Source organism: Mustela erminea, chromosome 2, assembly GCF_009829155.1.
Source record: "Mustela erminea isolate mMusErm1 chromosome 2, mMusErm1.Pri, whole genome shotgun sequence".
In the NCBI taxonomy this organism is placed as follows: Eukaryota; Metazoa; Chordata; class Mammalia; order Carnivora; family Mustelidae; genus Mustela; species Mustela erminea.
Window position 1 is genome coordinate 163,725,081 of NC_045615.1, and position 18,958 is coordinate 163,744,038.

Here is an 18,958-nt window from a genome sequence, read left to right on the forward strand (position 1 = left end):
ATGCTACAGTTAAAACCATCCTCCCGTCTTGTGACTGATGACCCGGGACTCAGTTTTGAATCTACTGTGTGTTTTCTGTAGCCACAGCACGGCAGTTCGAGAGCAATCTTCTTTCCTCAGGCAGTCATATGAGCTCAGTTTCAGCTACCCCAGAGGTTGACTCTCTCTTTGAAGGGCCTCTCCACCCAACAGAATGTTCATAGTGAATTTTACGAATGACACATATCCTGTGTTTTCACTGTCCAATGTGGTGGCATTCCATTCAGCTATTTTTGGGTGCTGCAGTATCCGATAGACAGGCCAAGGCAGAGAAATGTAATTTTATAGGTGTAGGTCAGGATATTACAGCTGATGGAACTTGAGTGGTGATAAGGAGAAAGAGAACAAAGATTTGGAAATTTCCACTGTGGCAAACTGGGTAAGAGGGGATGTCATTAACCAAAAGGAGGAGCAGATCGGAGGGATGAGACAGGGAGGTCAATTCCGGACGCGCTCCGTCCGAAGCACCTGTGGAACCAACATGGAGGAGTTCAGTAGGCCGTAAGAAGTGAGCACTGGACGATCAGGAGCACGGAGGTGCAAATGGGTCTCATAGCCTCAGTACGGGCTGGAGCTGAAGTAGTGGATTAACGTGCCCAGGAGACTGGCAATAAGGAGAGGAACAGGATCTGGGCATACATCCCACGTGAAAGAAAAACTAGAGCTAGGGTAAGAAGAAGCTACTGCTTTGGTAAAAGTGAGAGAGGGTATGAATGGGTTCATAGTCAGAATGAGATTGGTGGAAGGAATCCTGCAGGGACTAAAGAGCTCCGTGTGGTGAGTACATGGGTGTGCACAGAGGGGAAAGAAAGAAAGAAAGGAAGAAAGACAGAAAGACAGAAAGACAGAAAGAAAGAAAGAAAGAAAGAGAAAGAAAAATGATCCCAATATTTTGATCTGAGAAGGCTGAGAGGAAGGTAGTGCCGTTAACTGATTCATTCACTCAGAGGTGAAGACAGCACCATCCACGGGCTGGGCACTGAGACACTGACTCAAGTCAGGGCCATGAGCATGCTTTATGGGGACAGGAATGAAGCTGACCTTATCTGTGTTGAGCCTGAGGTGTCTGAGTGTCATCACCGTCGAAATGCTGAGCAGAGAGCAGCAAAAAAGAAAGGTGGAGGCAAGAGACTGCTTTACAGAGGGAAGGCTTTGAAGTCCCATTAGTAGATGAGATCACTCCAAGAAAGGGAAGGAATGCCTCTGCCACTACATATGTACATCTAGATGATACCTACAGATCCCGTTGATCGGAGGAGAGGCAGAGAAGCAAATAAGGAAGACGCGGAAGACGCAGGTGTACAAGTAAGAGAAGTAGCAGAAGTATCCTAGAGGCCAGGAAGGCAAGGTTTCCAAGAAGCGAGCAGGCGGCCCTTTACATCCCACAGATACGCCAAAGCAAATTAAATCAGAGGGAAAAAGCATGGAATTTAGCCTTTCACACAAGAGTTGGTATAGAAATCTGATTCCAAAGGACCGTGGGAAGAGCTGACGTTGACAGCAGGGGGTTCAAGATGATAACTTGGTTCATGAAGTGGATTTTTACAACAGTGGGAACTTGAGTGTGTTTGTAAACCCGGAATCATGGCCCAGCGTAGATGCAGAAAAATGAAAACATAGAAGAGGGAATCACTGATAGGGAAATGGCCTAGAGGAAGACAATGTGGGATCAGAAGATTTGGGCAACATCCAGGCAGCACCTGCCTTCCCCGGGGCGGTGAGTTAGCCTCACCTGTAAGGACCGCACAGGACTGTAGTTCAGTCTGCACACGGAGCACAGAGATCTCTGCCACATCGTCTGAGGCCGTTTATTTTCCGTTACACAGTGTCTCAGCGCAGGCACAATGGCCTCTCATTCTCCAAAGAGGATTCTCCACCATATTAGGTCCTGCGCTCGCGTGCACTACACCGGAGCGCGGCAACAGACACTGCGCTCGTCCGGGAGTTAAACAGAAACTTGCCAAGAAAAGAGACAATGATTTCTAAGGAACTGGGGACGGGGGTCGGGAGCTGTACGTTGCTCTCTTCCCTTATTTAAAAAAAAAAAAAAAAAAAAAAAAAAAAAAAAGCCCCTCGGACCCTCTGGAGCAAGGTGGAAATCAGACTTTTCTACCTGTTAATTCTGCCTCCCTTGTTCCCAGCCTCATCTCCGGCCTCGGCCGCCGCCCATCCGCACCCGAGTCCTGCCCCGCGCTGACCCCGGCCGTCTCCCCCATCCTGTAAGTGGACGATTTGCGGGGTCCGCCCGCTCCTGGCCCTGCATCACTTAGAAATGCAGGAACGCGAAGCGGCTCCAGGAGCTGCGAGCGCCCCCGAGCACCCGCCCAAGTTTGCGCGGACTCCCAAGTCCTCGCGCCCGGGCCGCCTCGTCGCCGCTCCGCAGGGCTGGAGGAGCCGGAGCGCACGCGGCCCGCCCCGCGAGCCCCAGCCCCGCAACGCCGCCGCCTCGGCGGGGACAGCCGCGAGGACCCCCGCCCCGAGGACCCCCGCCCTCGCGCCGAGCTCGCCCCTCCCGCCCCTGCCCGCATCTTGGGATCACGCAGCCCGTCCGCGCCCGCGGCGCCGGGGAGCACGGCCACAGCCCGCCAGCAGCGCGCGCCCGCGTCCACACACACACGCACGGGAGCGGCGGGTGTGGAACGGCGCCCCGCGCCCCGCAGGCAGCGGCGCACCCCGGCCCCGCGCCTCCCCGCGCGGCCCCCGCGCCCCAGCCCGCCGCCCGCCGAGCTCACCGCACCGCCGGGAACTTTCCAGGTGCGCAGCTCGTCACCTCGGCGCCGCCGCCCCCGCGCCTCCGCGTCCTCTCCCGCGCCGCCCTCCCCTGCCGCCCGCGGCGCCCGAGCCTGGAGCGCGGGGCCCTCGGCGAGCCCGGCCGTGCGCGGGACGCGCGGCGCGGGCCCGGGGCTCCGGCTGCGTGGGATCCGGGGGCGCGGGCGAGCGCGCTGCGGGCAGGAGCTGCGGCGGCTCGGGTGCTGCCGCCTGGCTCCTCCGCGGGGGCCGGTGCGGAGCAGACGCGCCGGGAGGGAGGAGGGAGGGCGGGAGGCGGGAGGGGAGGAGGCGGAGGAGGGGGAGGGTCAGCGGGGCGGCCGCGGGCCGGGGCGCCGAGCCGGCCTCCCGGAAGGTGGGGTCCCCGGCGCATCCCCGCGGCCGCACCTTTGCTCCGCGGCGAGCCTGGCCGGAGCCCGGCCCGCACTTCCCCGCGCTCCCCCCGCAGCGAGGCGGCCGGCGGGAGACGACGTCGGGCGGAAACCGTGTTCTAGGCTATTGTTATCTCCACTTGGAGCCTGTGGGCCGAGGGGACAGGAAAGTTCGGGGCGCGTTCCTCTCCCCGCCCCAGTCGGCCCTGCGCCGCCCCCCCCAGGTCGCCTTCCCTCGCGGAGCGCTCGCGGGGCGCACGGCCGGACGCGCTCTCTGGTCACTCGCTGCCCTCCCCGCGGACCGGTGACCCCAGGAGCCCCGAGCCGCGCTCTCCCCGGACTCTGGAGCCACAACTTGCGCCCAGTTTGCCGCTCACGGGATCCCGGGGACAGGGGTTTGCACCGAGTTTTAAGGGGCAGAGATTAGACCTTCGGAACCGGTGGGCCCCTGAGCCGGGCCCCTCCCTGATCGCCCAGGCCGCTGTTGCTCGCCCAGTCGCCTTCTGATTCCATGGTTTTTTGTCTTGTTTTGTTTTTCCCCTGAGGCTCGCATTATGGTTTTCTAAATATATACGTGCCCCGCCGCGTTATTTGCTGTGCTCTGGAGTTGTGAGATCCCCGTGTGGCTTTTCCCCTTCCCTCCTGCCACCAGAGGAATTTCACTGGCAAGTCCACCGAGGACAGGGCAGTGTCTGTGCTGAGGAACGGGAAGTACAGTGAGGTTTTATTCTGGAGAAGGTCGGAACCCACCTCCCCGGGGGTTAAACCTCGTGGTGGCAGTGGCTCCTGTCGCACTGGTCAGCGCTGGTACATACCTAGACTTATATAGAAGTGAGCCCAGGGAGGGTCTGTTGAATGGGGCCACTACATTTCAGAAGAAGAATGCAGTCCTGTTTGTTTTTGTGCCAAGTGAAAAAAAAAAAAATTAAGCAAAAGTACAAAGTACTTTTTCATGAACATATGCTACAGTCTTCCCATTTTATGCAGGCCTTCAAAATAGCCCAGCTAGAGAAGATGGTCTGGGGAAGGATTCCACAGGGAAAAGAAAAATAATTAAGTCGTTGTTAAGTCACTGTCATCATGGACTTCTCATTCAACAGAATGGATTTTTATGAACAGTCTAACAACAACAAGAAGGAAATCAGATTTTCAAAGTCCTTCAAAGTCCTTTCATGCATTTAGTCCACGTTGCGGTGCGGGGGGTAGTGGATTGCTAATTAATGGGTTCACATTTTTTTAAACATTTTATTTATTTATTTGACAGAGAGAGATCACAAGTAGGCAGAGAGGCAGGCAGAGAGAGAGAGAGGAGGAAGCAGGCTCCTGCCGAGCAGAGAGCCCGATGCGGGGCTCGATCCCAGGACCCTGAGATCATGACCTGAGCCAAAGGCAGAGGCTTTAACCCACTGAGCCACCCAGGCGCCCCTGGGTCCACATTTTTAAATAAAGTAGAATAAAAATATCAGATATATCATGCATAGTAAGAATAAATATGCTCTGTATATCTTTCCTTTCAGTTAAATATGTGTATGTAGGGTCAACCATGTAATATGTATTTTCTTACTATTCCTTGAGGCAAAGGCTTCTGTACTCCTGCTGCCTGAGGTCACCCATCTAGTCATTTTGAGGGGAACATTAGCTCCTTCCCAAAGATCCTGTCCTCTGGCAACAATGCCATGCTGAGCTGTTAAAATACAAGGAGTATGGTGAGGAGGAGGAGAAAAGTGACCTTTTTTTGAGCCTTTATTCACTCTTTCAACAAATGTCTTTAAGCAGCTCCTGTGTCTCAGGGACAGCGCTGCAATCCCGAAATTCGGTGGTGAGCGAAATCAACACACGATCTTGGCAAATTAGACTCTACAGTCCGGAGGGGGAGACAGACATCAAACCAATAAACACAGAAGCACAATATATTTGTCAAAAGTGCCGTGAAAGATAATATGACATGGGAGGGGGAACGGGGTTATGATCTAGATGCAGAAGGCTGCAATTAATCATTAACCTAGTTTAAAATGTCTTAAATGATAAGGAAATTTACGGTTTCCTGCGGCTTGAAGTCCCAAGGTTGAGAGGCTCTTGCTGGTAAATTCAGTACCTCAGGGATGTCAGGGTAGGTGTGGGCTGTTTCCGCATCCCCCCTGCCAGCTCTGCACGCCAGCTCTGCCCCCGGGTCTGCCCCCTGCCCCGTGCTCCCAGGATGGCCGGAGCAGCCGCAGTCACCACAGATAATCCTGGCGGTGCCCAAGAGCAGGGGAAGGGGTCTGCGCCCCAGAGCTCCCGGAAGCGCCTCGCCGACCCCTCACCTGTCATCAGTCCGGACCGACCCCCGTGCCCACACCTAAGTGCTGGGTGTGGAGGGGGGATCACCAAAATTGGCTGAAGCTCTTCAGAATTTGCCCTGGAACTTTCCAGAGTCGCATTCTTTGAGGAGCTGATGCTCGAGCAGAAAGGAGGAAGCGGCCATGGATGTTGGGTTGGCAACGTAGAGTCTGCCGGAGGGACTCGGGGATGACTCCTCTGAAGAAGATAACGTTTCAGTGTGGGATGAGTAAGAGTCAGCAAGGAGGAGAGCCTTCCGGCAGAAGGAACTGCGGGTGCGGTTGACTCGCCAAGTGTTGAAAGACACACACGCGATTTCTCATTTACTATGTGGCAGAAGTGAGCCAGCCTCGGGAAGCCAGCTCGGAGAGTTAGGTAACGGGGCCAAGTTCACAGAACTCCTAAATTGCAGAGCCTACCTCTTGACTCCTCCTTCTGAGACAGGAGGAAGCCAGAGTCCCGTGGCCTTCCTGGTCACCCACTGAGCAGCACAGCCTCCTCCAGGAGGCCCTGCAAGCTTTCCCAGGCCTACCGGTGGTGAGGGACCTGATTCGGGAACAGCCCCTCCCCCACTGGGTCGGCCTTTTGTTCCACCGGGTGGCCTGGTCTCTGCCAAACACTGTCACCAGAGCGCGAGGGTTGTCCCAGTGGAGATGCGGATGGTAAAATGCAGGTCTCACGCTACGAGCAGCTCCGGGAAGTACCCAAACAGCCCTGAATTTTACAAACATCTCCCGATTTTTCCTACTTTCTCTTTCTCGCTGCATCCAAGGGACTGCCCTGGAGACAGCCCCCAGCAGTGCCTCCGTGCTGGACCCAGGCTCCCAGGCCCCCGTGTGACCGAGCTCCGGTTCAGCTCCTCCAGCCGGAATCCCATTTTCTTGGGATCCGTGGCCTCACGGGAGGCTCCGTAGCTGTCCTGGCACCGGGGACGTCCCGTCGGGCCACCGGGTCAGAGCAGCGGTGCTCACTGTGTGAGCCGCAGCTCGCAGCCGCCGCAGGCTCCAGCGAAGCTCTCCGCCGTGAGCCACCAGATCTCCCGAGGATGTGAGAGCGTCAGACCCCCCCAGGTTCTCACCATCTCTTTGGCTTTGCCCCCCTCCCTTCTTTCCTCTGTCATTTGTCTACTGGCTTGTTTCTCTTATGGCGCTGACCCCCGGGCAGCCGTTTCCGTTGCTACGGCCGGAACCTTAGGTCCCTGGGGCCTTTGATCTTGTCAGCTTTGCCAAGCCCTGACCCTGGACCGAACTGCCGTTTGCCTTCGGTGCTCCGGCCCTCAGGGCACCAGCATCCCTAGATATGGTAACAGAGTGGGGCCGGCTGAGTCGACTGCCCTTTCTATGTCTCCAGCCTCCCTGCAGCCAATAACCCTCTCTTCACCTCAGAGCCACTTATTTCTTCCGTGACATCTCACGGATGCTGCAGGATCTCTCCTCCGGGATCCCACAGCAGCCGCTGCCCCGCGTCACATGTAGCTGTTAACTCCCCGTCTCTCTTACTGGACCTCAGAGCAGGGCCTTTGCGGGATCACTTCGAACGGCCTCAGAACACACGCCGCTCAAATCTTTAATACATAGAAAACAATCAGAACATTCCACTTTCAACCTACTGCCTCGATTTTCAAAATCAATCAATCGATCGATCTATCTTTTTTTTTTTTTAACTGCTTCCCCAGATGCTAGAGGCTGGAGCAGGCATCCCGTCCCAGGGTCTCTCCTTCCCCGGCAGAAGCTCACTGCTGACATCACCACCTCCCAGGCCCGGCTCTGGGAGCGCCGTTCTCCGTTCCACGCTCGTGTGTTCGACGGGACCGTGACCTCTCGTTTGCCAGATGCCTCCCTGATGATTCCCGACGGACAGGAGAGTGAAGCCTGTGGGCCTGAACCCAGAGCGCACACGCGTGGCTTCGTGGCTCACCAGGCAGCGGCCAGAACCTACATGCGTCCCGCACTTGGAACTGACCTCTTCCCCGTGCTCCCCTCGAAAGTCCTCCCTCCTCCACACCACTTTCACTCATTCTCAGTTTTCCCAGGACTCTGACTCTGCTTCCCGCCTCCCTCTCTCCTGCGCCCTTTTTCCTCATAGCCCCCCTCATTACTTAGGGGCACGCCGTCAGCACCCCCACAAGACTGTACTTGATCTCAGTCCTTCTTATGCTGTTTGTGACTCTCTACTCTGTATTATCGTTATCTCTGGGCCGTCCCCATCACCCCGAGTCACTGTGAATATCCAGAGGGCATAGTTCGTCTGATTCGTCTTTGCTGACTCTCTTAAAGCACCCGCAGCAGGTCCAGACCCTAGGGATAGAGTGAGCTGTGACGTACTACCCAGGAGAATTATACCTGTGTTTCCACCATTCTTTAGAAAGAATTTGAAGGGGCACCTGGGTGGCTCAGTGGGTTACGCCTCTGCCTTCAGCTCAGGTCATGATCCCAGGGTCCTGGGATCGAGTCCCGCATCGGGCTCTCTGCTCAGCAGGGAGCCTGCTTCCCCCTCTCTCTCTGCCTGCCTCTCTGCCTGCTTGTGATCTGTCTCTGTCAAATAAATAAATAAAATCTTTAAAGAAAAAAAAGAAGAAGGAAGAATTTGAAATATGTTCTTGGTTTTCCTTCTGAAATAAAAGCTATTGTTTGGAAAATGACACAATTAATTAACAAATTCATAATCTGCCTCATTAACAATCAGATAATAGAAAGTTTTACTCTAAAAAACTAATACGTAAATACTTTTCATTTTGCTTTTCTCTGCACATATTGGATTTCAGTTCATAGTGTGTTGACTTTCCTAAAAAGTGATTTTTTTTCTAGTTATGGGCGCTCAATAAATAATACAGCCAATGTATGTCAACTATGCACGGAACTCTCAGTGTTTGGAATCCCACCATCCTCTGCTATTTCAAAGCATCCGTCCATGCTTTGACCTTGAAGCTCCCTAGTCCCCTTATCCAACATCCCTCTCAGCTTCAGACTCCCACAGTCACATCTGACTCCCCTCTAAAATCGCCGGCTCAGACGGTGTCTGTGCTCCCCAGGTCTGCTCAGCCCTGCCTGCCCACGAGGCACCAGCCCCCGCCTTGCTTCTCAGACGCGACGGTCATCGCAGTGCCTCACGCTGCTGGCATCGTAGCAAAGCCGAGGCTAGCACTGCCCTGACCTCGGCCTCCTCGACAGTGAGGAACACAGCAGCACGGCTGTGCCGTCCACCATCGAGGCAGCCTAAGCTATTCCAGCGCCCGGGTCTGACCTGTCAGGATCCACAGAACCTCCAGCTTCCCTAGCTTCTACCTGGAGGGGGCCCAAGACATAGCCTGGAGATACAGTAGAATTAATGCCCTATGGAATCAACTTTGACCGTTGAGAGACAGGAGCCAAGAAGAAGCCGGCAAATAATTGCTCGTCCTTCCGGCCCACCCAGGAGGCAGCTCTGCACTTCTGGCTGCTCTGTGTGACTCAGCAACCAGCTTTGCTTCCTGAAGAACCTGTGGGCAGACTCGTACTGTAGCACCTGGAGTCTGTTTTTCTCCTTCTCCCTCATTTCGCTTCTTCCATTACTCCTGCTTCCTTGGGGCGGCTCCCCTGGTGCAGAATGAGCGTGTGAGCTTGCCTCAGGCTCTGTTGGCTTCTTCTTTTCTTTTTTTTTTTTAATTTAAATTTCATTAGCCAACTTAGACTAGTACATCATTCATTTCCAGTGCAGTGTTTGGGCTAAGACGAGATGATACTGTCTATGGCCACAGCCTCTGTCCTCCAAATTCGTTTGCCCAGTTGCTTCTCTTCATTTTTGTCTTTAACGTGACCTCTAACTCCTTCACCGTGTCCTTTCTCTCTCTCTTTACCCAGCTTCTTACTCTGTTTAGTATGCAGTGCCATATACTGAATATGTGCTAAATATTACTATCGTATTTCAAACTATACATAAAGTTCTAGTAATTATAACAGTATTAACATAAAACAGATACATAGATCAATGAAATGAATAGAGAGCACAGAAATAAGGCCCTGCTTATAGGATCAGTTAATTTACAACAGAGAAGCCAAGAATGTACAGTGGGGAAAGGGTAATCTCTTCAGTAAATGATTCTGGGAGAAAGGGACAACAGGCGAAAGAACGAAACTCAAACGCTATTTTGTACCACACACAAAAATTAACTCAAAGTGAACTAAAGGCTTGAATATGAGTCCCAGAACATAGAACTCCTAGCAGAAAACATAGGCAATAAGGTCTTTGATATAGGTCTTGGGAATGGTTTTTGAATCAGACACCAAAAACAAAAGTCACAAAAGCAAAAATAAGTAAGTGGAACTAGATCATATTAAAAACCTTCTGCACAACGAAGGAAAACCATCAATAAAATGAAAAAGCCACTTACCTAACAGGAGGAAATGTTTGCAAATCATATATATAGTAAGGGGCTAATATTCAAAATATATAAAGAACTCATACACGTCAAAAGCAAAAAAAAAAAAAAAAAATTCACATTACAAAATGGTCAGCTTACATGGGGTCCCATAAGGCAATAATGAAGAGTTGGGTTTATGTCTATATATAAACACACATTTATATTTATATTTAAGTTTCTCCCACCTTAAGCAAGGGCTTCTTCCATTATATCTTATACAGAAACTTCTCAAATCTCCCAACATCTACGCTTCCTATCTTTATTTCCTCTGTCATCTCTTTGATTTTCAGTGTATTAGCTTCTTAGTGCTGCTATAACAAATTACCACAAACTGAGGGGTTAAAGTAATATGCACTTATTTTCTTAGCGTTTTGAGATCAGAACTCGAAGACCAGCCTCGCTGAGCTAAAAGCAAAGTGTCCTCAGAGCTGTGTTCCTTCTGGAGGCTCTACGGGGGGAATCTATTGCCTTGTCATTTCCGGCTTCATGAGGGTGTCCACATTTCTTGGCTCATGGTCCCCCTCCGACTTCAAACCTAACAGCTTAGTATCTTCAGAACTCTTTGACTGACTGTCCTGCTTCCCTCTCTTGCTTGAGGACTCTGGTGACTACACTTGGCTCACCCCGATGTGCGTGGATATCTTGTCTCCTCAGAACACGTACCTTCATCCATCTGCACAGTCCTTTTGCCATTTAGGTAACAGCGTCACAGGTCCTGGAATTTAGGACATGGCCATGTGGGGAGGCTGTTGTTCTGTCTACCACACTCAGTAATCTGGTTTCCCACCACTCTACCAAAAACACTCTCCTCGAGGTCACCAACGACGTCCTTTTTTCTGGTTTCCTTAGACTCTGTCTGGTTGGGTTGACCTCCCCAGCGGTGCCACATGCAACCTCTTCACGTCTTCCCAGGGCAGCAGCCTCCATGAGCACACGTGCCCTAGAGCTTCTCTGCGTCTCCAGTAGCTGCTCCTTCTCAAGTTCCTTTGCGCCGGGTCTGCCTCCAACCGTAAGCGGCCAAAGTCCTTGCTGCGTAAGGCACAGTTGTTCTTCCTTCCTGAGGGTGATGGTCCTCTGGAAAGTAGTGCCCCTTTTGGGCCCACAATAAAGAAGGTGGCGCTTAGAGACGTCCTTGTTTCAACAGCCATCTGCGTGATGGTGGCTCCCAACTCGACATTTCCAAGTCAGGCTTCTCTTCTGGAATTCCAGAACAGATTGCTCATCTGCCTTTTTAGCATTTCCACTCGGGGACCAAGATGCAAGCCAATCAATAACAACATGGCCAAAAATAAAGGAACATCTTTTTCCCCAAGAACAAACTGTTCCTTCAGTGTCACTCGTGTGCATACGCCATTTTCCAGCTAGATTTCTGGTTGGAATTCGAGGAGTCGTCCTTATCTCCTTCTCCCCCTGGCTGCCCATGAAAACTTCCTCCTGTCACACATGTGCCTCTGCTATCCATGAGCCTCCCTCCATCACCACCACCAGCCTCCTCTCTTGCCTGAGCTGCTCCGAGTCCCTTCACTCCGTGCCTTTTGCTTCCGTCCCGTCCCAGTGTGTTCTCCACACAGCTGTGTGAGTGATCCTGTGAGAACAGAAAGCTGACTCTGTCGCTTCTCTGCTCAAAGGCCATTAATCTAACAGGCATATACAGCCACAGTGCTTTGGACCATCGTTATCAAGGACCTATGAAATTACATGAGACCTGGAAAAAAATTATTGCCTCCATGCTACAAAAGAAAAAGCCAAAAAATGTTTAACTGAATATCTATAAAGCATGATATTCCAACTAGCAATTCAAGTGTACATGTGTATTTCGTGTGTGTGTGTGTGTGTATTCATTTTAAAATCAGAAAACAAAAGGAATAATTTCATCATATAGAAACTCAATTTTTTAATTATAAAATATATTGTTTCTTTAAGAAAATTACATCTCATGTTGAATGGGATGCCAATACATTTGAATGTTCTTACTGTGTTGTGGGGTGAAGCCTCTGAAAGTCAGAGTGTGTAGGGCCTATAAAAATCCTTAAACAGTTTGGCCTCCAAGACCTTCTTGCTGCTTTTACAATAAAATCCCAAATCTTTAATGGGGCTTTCTAGCAGGTCAGGGCTGCATTTTATAGCTTGCCCTGGGATGTATCCATGTTGGAAGAATACACTGGCTTCCTAGGAGGCCCCAGACCAGGACTTTTCAAATTGCAGTGTGTGCCTGGGCACCTGGGAAGCTTGTTACAACGTGGGTTCTGACTCAGCAGGCCTGGGAGGGGCTGAGATGCTGCAGTGCGATTGTCACGGCTCCCGGGTACCAGTGCTGCTGCTGGTGTGCGGATTGGGTGGAGGACCCCAGAGGGCAGCCCTGCCTCCTGCTATTGGCTCTCAAGTACTGCTAAGAGCTCCATGGGTCTAAGTGGACTTAGAGGTGCCAGGGCTAGGAGGTACTTGTAGTCTGATGGGAAATCTTCATGAGAGAAGAAGATGATTTTGAGGATTAGAAGATAAGAGACTTCATATGTACAGTATCAGGACTGAGTTCACGGGGTAGGAGAGCAGGAGAGGCCGATGAATCCGCTTCCCTCTATATGTGCTTGCACTCAGGACGTATGCTCGCACAACCTCAGGCTGCCCCCAGGGCTCTTTCCCCGATGTTGGAATCAGGCTGAGACTTTCCCTGTAGCAGCTTTCATTGGACAGTTTTGTAACCATGGGCTCATGTACCTGTTTTAGGATTAAACGATAAACTCCTAGCTGGCCACAATGAGCTCTTCTTCTCCATTCGGGGCTAACAATGAATAAGAGAGTGATGTTAATACCTATTAAGGTGTAACTTCCAGCCAGAAGGCAACGTTGTTCTGGAATGCCAGGAAATAATTCCACCCCACAGGACAACCTGTGTACAGTAACCAGAGTTGGGTTAGCTGCTTTGGCATGCAGAAGCCGTATACCCAACAAATGGAAATAGCACATAGCAACAGCTCTATAAATGGCAGCCCTAGCTATAAGATTTAAAAGAACACCCGTGCCTACGTAGCAACAGCTGGGGTAACACAAGCTGCTTGCTAATGGTGGCTGGTGTTCGCTTATTGGTTGGTTTTGCCTGTTGTTTATAGTGTTGTCATGTGATAACGTGTATTAAAAGCAGGGAAACTTTGCCTCCAAAGTAGTGAAAGATAAATGAAAATAACTTGAGTGCTATTTTTTTTTTCACTTGATGCTTTGCAAAGGCTATGCCACGTAGATGTGAGCTCTTACGTGTCCATCCTGGCATTTAAACAGCAGAAACCTGGCTTGACCTATGGTACGTTTGTCCGTTGTGCAAGCATTCGAGGGAAACCAACTCGATCAGGACCTCTCTGGGACGTGAGCTTGTCTGTGTCCCAGACCCAGACAGTCTATAACGGGGTTTTCCTCCTAGAAGGTCCTCCAGATACGGGAGATTTCATTTCATCCGTCAGTGATGATATTTCCCGGAAACAAGAGTAGTTGAAAATCCGGTTTCATTTCAGTACTTCAATGGGGCCAAACTGGTTTTCAGGCTTTGCTCAGTCTGTGTAAACAGTGTACCACTGCGTGGGCCCATTTAACGCCACAATGACCGCAGAGACATCTGCTCAAAGACACCGATAAAAATACACCAAATCTGGGCCTGTATCTAAGCAGAATGTCACAGGAAGAAGCCAACCAAACAGAACTACGTGGTCTTCCATCTTCGTGCATGGTCGGACGACCCTCTTTGTTCCTCTGTCATGATCTTTCCGGTGGGGATAACCATTCATTAAGCTAAGCTACATGTCCTCCCTTTTCTCTGACCACTCTGGTCCGACTTTGCAATTTACATGTCCAGCTTCCCTTGGAAGATCTAATTGGGCATAGGCTGCTAGTTTAATCATCAGGGTGGTCCATTTAAACAGGTACCTATGTTAACGAAATATAATAAAAATTGTATGCAAAATTTCATGTTTGTTCTGATCTCGAGTCAGGGCATGTTACAAAAGCCAAGGTTCAAGGATTATTCACCAGAGCTGGCCACAAGATATGCAAAATTTTGTGGGCTGGGTATTTACAAACATTCACAGAGTGTAGCTAATATAGAATGGGTGATCGATAAATATTTCTTGAATAGATTACAGATGTTGCTGGCTACTTAGCCATAAGAAGAGAGGTGAAGATCACACTGTTTTTGAAAATTTAATTAAAGTGGAAATGTATGAGGATCAATTTTTATTGATAAAAATATAAAATTTAATAAAAATATATTAGAGGTTCTGCAACAGTAATTGAGTTATTGTATTTTCCCCCATCAGTGAATGACTTCTGTATTGAGAGAACATTTCAGTAACGACATAATTAACACACTCTCCAGTAGCTGATTGTAATTAGTTTTCCTTAACAGATTTTATGTAGGAGTTGAGGCTTCACAGTATTGGGAGAAGAATGTTTTGAGAGCTTTGCAGTAGGAAGAATGGACACCAGAGTTTGGGCTCAGGCCAGAAATATCCAGTTCCAATCGCAGATTCCCAGAGAAGCAGACTAGAGTTGGCCTGGTGGAGGGTGTGTGCTCACAGGAATAAGGTACGGAGGAGGGGGGAGATCCTAAACCATGTAAGTGATGTACTTCCTGCCTCTACACCCAACGTACACACCAACTGAGAGGGCCGTGGGTTTTGAAGCTGCTTGTTAGCCCAGGTTTGGCTAATTTAGTGGTTCTCACTTTTCTTTTTTGGCTCAGAAGACTTTTACAGTCTTAAAATTCTTGAGGACCCCAACATACTTTTGTTTATGTAAGTTGTATCTATCAGTATCATATTCAAAATGAAAACTGAGAAATTTTATAAGTATTTATTTATTTGAAAATAACTATTATAAAACCATTAGATTTTAACACAAAAGATATCATCTTAATGAAAAATAACTCTTTCCCCCAAAATGTAGAAGAGAAGCATTATTTTATGTTTTCGCAAATCTTTCTAATGTTTGGCTTCATCGAAGGTAGCTGGACTTGCATATTGACCTTTGCATTCTACCTGTTATTGTGTTACGTATCACATAATGCCTGGGGAAGTCCACTGAATGAGAACAAAAAGGCAAATAAGGTTCAGTATTGTCATAATAACTGTTTCCATCTGCGACTCCCCGAAAAGATCTTGGGGACGCCCATGTGTCCCTGAACCACATGTTGAGAGCCATTACTTCAGTTTATGAGCCCCGTACTACTTTATATGTCATTGGTGATCCCATCTACCACAGTGCTCGTCTTTGACGTTTAGCTCAGTGGCCGGCCTAATTGGCTACCCCAACCATAGGCTTCCAACGATGGTGGCAGAAAAAAAAGGAAAAAAAAAAAAAAGAGGATTGCAAATTATTCAGCTCTAGTGTGCTTTCTCAACTTCCAAGGTAAGTAAGTACGTGAATGAATATACAAATGAATGAAAAAAGTTTACTCCTCAATTTTAATATTTTCATTTACTTGATCTTGAAATTAGATTATAGTCCCTACCATGAAGCTTGATTAGCTACATTCAACCTGAGGTTAACAGAGATTAGATAAAATGTTGGTTTTTGATCCCTTATCACTCCCCCAAATCTTATAAAATAGAGGGAAAACTGCCTCACGCAGGGCTTCTGGTCAGCTACAATCCACTCCAGTATTTATTCACCGACCACGTGTTCCTTCAACCAACAGACTCTTATTCAGCTCTGGGGACTCAAAATTTCGAAAGGGAAGGTCTCTGTCTTCTACAAATTCACAGCGCAATAGGATATGCTGTAATTCTATAACCCGTGCATTTGCTCGGCTCGCACTAACCGTTCAATGAGTATGCACGGGCACCTGCCGTGTGCCGCCACTGAAACAGGTGCAAAAGAGAACGATTTTCTTGCCTTTTGGAATTCAACCAACTGGGGCCACAAACCCGTGTAAGTAGCTAAAATACGCTAAGTCCCAATAAAAGTGGGTGCAAAACTCTACAGGAACCTGGAGAGGAAAACATAAATAATCGGTGAGGGAGGTTTCTAGCTTGGCAGGAGGCCAAAATCAGATCACACTCTGCAATCTGAAAGAGCCAGTTTCTAATACCATCTCTACCCCTCTCTGACCTTTGAAGCCTAAATCACTGGGTGGAGAATACAAGTGTGATCCCGTCTGTGCAGCGCGGGGACAGCGCCGGGACGCTAGAGCGTGTAAGAGAAGCGAAGGCATTCTTCGGAGGAAGTGAATCAGGCAGACATCCTAGGTGAGGAAACCCACACATGCCAAAGCCAGGAGACACGGAAGAGTGCGTGTTACCCTAGAAATGAATGAAGTTAAACCAGATTGATAAAGTTGGAAGAGTAAAATACCATAAGATCCTTACTGAGGTTAAAATTGGAATTTTACTGCTTTTTTGAAATATCACTCCCGGCAACACCAGCAGAGAGAAAAAGTAAGATATAAAGACGTTGACAAAGTACATCACAATGCTGAAAAAAGACAAAGAGGAGCCCTTGTCCGAGAACAGGCCTCGGAGACTTTCCACAGTTGTTATCAACAAGTGAGTCTGCGTGGAAACGGGCGTCGCAGGGAGCTGGCGCCAAGACGTGCTTCAGAGGTGCCTGACCCGCTGTCGCTCCTCCCTTGGATGAAGATGTGGCTTTGTCCGTCTGAATGGAATTAGGATCAAGAACCTGAAAAGTACATTTGTAAACATTCTCTCGAACAGAAGGCCCTGGATGGTAAATTCTTCAGGGAGGACTCGCGAGTGTGGTCATCACAGGGCAGTGGTGGCCCCTTCCCCAGATCTGCGGTGCCTCTGCCTCGCAGGCACACTCTCAGAGCAGCTGCGCCACCAGAAGTGCGGGAGGCTTCGGGAAGTCAGGCTCCGGGGCCACTCTGAGCCTCACGAAGCACAGGATCTACCGGAGCTTCGGGGGCCGCCGTGACAATCTCCCACAAACCCCGTGCTTGAGACAGCAGAAATAGGTTGTCGCATCCTCCCGGAGGCTAGAGGTCCGGAGTCAGAATGTCAGCGGTTCCGTGCTCCCTCTGAAACCTGAAAGGAAAAATCCTTCTTGGCCCCTTCTGGGGGTGGCCATCGACCCTTGGCATTCCTTGTCTCGTAGCTACAGCTCTTCGATCTCTGCCCCCATTACCACACGTCCTTCTTCCTGTGCCGCTGTTGTCCAAAGGTCCCTCTTCATAAGGACGCCAGTCACTGGAGTAGAGCCCACGCTACCGACCTCATCTTGACTTAATCCCATCTGCAAAGACCAATTTGCAAATAAGGTCACACCCACAGGTCCCAGGGGTTAGGACTTTAACATACTTTTGGGTGAAACACAATTCAACTCCGAGTAGTATCCTTGGCTTTTTAATTTTCGAACCGAGTCTCAAGACAGGTGTGTGCTGGCAGTGGTGGGGTAGAGTCCCTCTTCCCACCTGTCCAAAACCGACCTGAAATTACACAAGGTCATACAACCAAGGTATCCGAGTGGTTTCGAATCACCATTTCAGTATCATTTGTGAAGGGAGAAGTGACTTGCTGTCTGGAGAATGAGTGTGAGCCAAACTGTGAGTCATGGAGGTATTTGTACATGACTATTTAAGCAATGAGGTGTTATTGCTTAAATGAGAGGTTTCTAACTCAAAAAGCAGTAAGACTCAGCCTGTGTTGCAGAACAGTTGATCTGTGAATAGTATGAGGGACGATTGGTCCAGAAAATGCAAAGGCAGGAAGAGCAGTTAGGGTCTGGAGAACGGAGGTGGCTGGCACGGGCTGGGGGCGTGTCTACGGCAGTAGAAGGGTTTGCTGGACAAGACAGTGGCCCTGAAGAGGAGGCAAGAGAATGGCTAGGAACGTTCTGAGTGACCTGTGGGATCGGACTAGTAAGAAAGGCAGAGGAGTTGATAGTAACTCTGGCGTGATGAGCCTGGTTAAGTGGGTGGGATGTGTCTCCGTCAAATGGGGGCAGACAGCTCAGGGGAGAAAATGCAGATTTTTCTAAGGGGTGAAGAAATTACAATACAGAAGATGCTGTGCAGAGATAACAACGGCGTAAGTTTTATTAAAAGCATTAGGTAAAAATGTGTGTTGTCTGTTATGTAAGGACTCCAAGACACAGCCACCTCTCTGCTCAAGGCTTGCAGTGACCCCATGCTCAAAGTGTCCCCAAGGACTGACTTTCCTTCCTACTGTCAGTTGGCACCACTCCCCCACAGCCAGGCTCGACTTCTCTGCTTCGGGGGGTGACATCATGATTTACCTGTCTTTTGAGTCATAAATCTGGAATCTTCCCAATGCCTCCTTCTTCCCAAACTCTCATTATCTTGTCATCAAGTCTCATCCGTTCCGTCTTGTAAATCTCTTGAGTCGATCCTGCTTCCCCATTTCCACGGTCTCTCCGTCCGTCATCTGTCCTATTACACCATCAGCACCTTGCCAGCTCAGTCCCGGTGCACTTGGACTCGATCCAGCTCTACAAAGTGCTCTTTGCCCAACACCAGTCTGACCGAGCTGCTGGGAGACGGCTTATCCACCTGTCCCTGCCCCCAGCGCACGGCCTGCTGAAGTCCAAACTCCATAACCTGACCTACGGAGTCATGCATGTTTCTCCCCCTGCTGACCTCTAGACTTTGTCTCTTTCTAGATGGCGCTCCTTCTCAGCACATTTTAGCACCTTTAAGGATTTGGGGACTTTGTAACTTCCTTATACGTCTTGTATCTTCTTTGTGTGATGTTTCCTCCACCTGCTCCCAGGGACTAGGCCCCCTTCCTATTCTCCCTGACACGGAAAGCCCCTCCTTTCTCTCTGGGATCTCCCTATCACGACCCTCTGCCCCTGCGACGCTTCCTAACACCATGTGTCATTGTTTACACAGCCGACCCTCCCCACCAGGTCACCAAAAACCTCCTCGAGGACAGAACACCCAAATTCCATCTCATAAACAGACGGATCAGCTATTTTTTATGCACATTTTTTTTGTCCAAGATCCAAAGTTGATTGGGTTACTCTTCTCAAGTTTATGAAAGCTGTGGACCAAAGAATTGGATTATTCTGGGGCACCTGGGTGGCTCAGTGGGTTAAAGCC

At 49.8% G+C, this 18,958-nt stretch overlaps 1 protein-coding gene and 1 long non-coding RNA gene across 5 annotated transcripts in view; one reads left to right on the plus strand and one right to left on the minus strand.

Moving 5' to 3' along the window:
* The window catches only part of PRKG2 (protein kinase cGMP-dependent 2), a 96,539-nt gene extending 93,659 nt beyond the window's left edge, over positions 1 to 2,880 (minus strand). For 3 of the 4 annotated variants that reach the window (XM_032334712.1, XM_032334713.1, XM_032334711.1), the window contains exon 1: positions 2,772 to 2,865. The gene's annotated coding sequence lies outside the window, so the exon portion shown is untranslated. Of the gene's footprint in view, positions 1 to 2,771 lie in introns of all 4 variants that reach the window. The other variant, XM_032334714.1, reaches the window with a different exon arrangement.
* On the plus strand, positions 2,755 to 7,918 carry LOC116585265. Its single transcript, XR_004283524.1, has 3 exons — positions 2,755 to 2,793; positions 6,268 to 6,565; positions 7,171 to 7,918. It is a non-coding gene; the product is annotated as an uncharacterized LOC116585265 (long non-coding RNA).
* Positions 7,919 to 18,958: the final 11,040 nt, after the last annotated feature.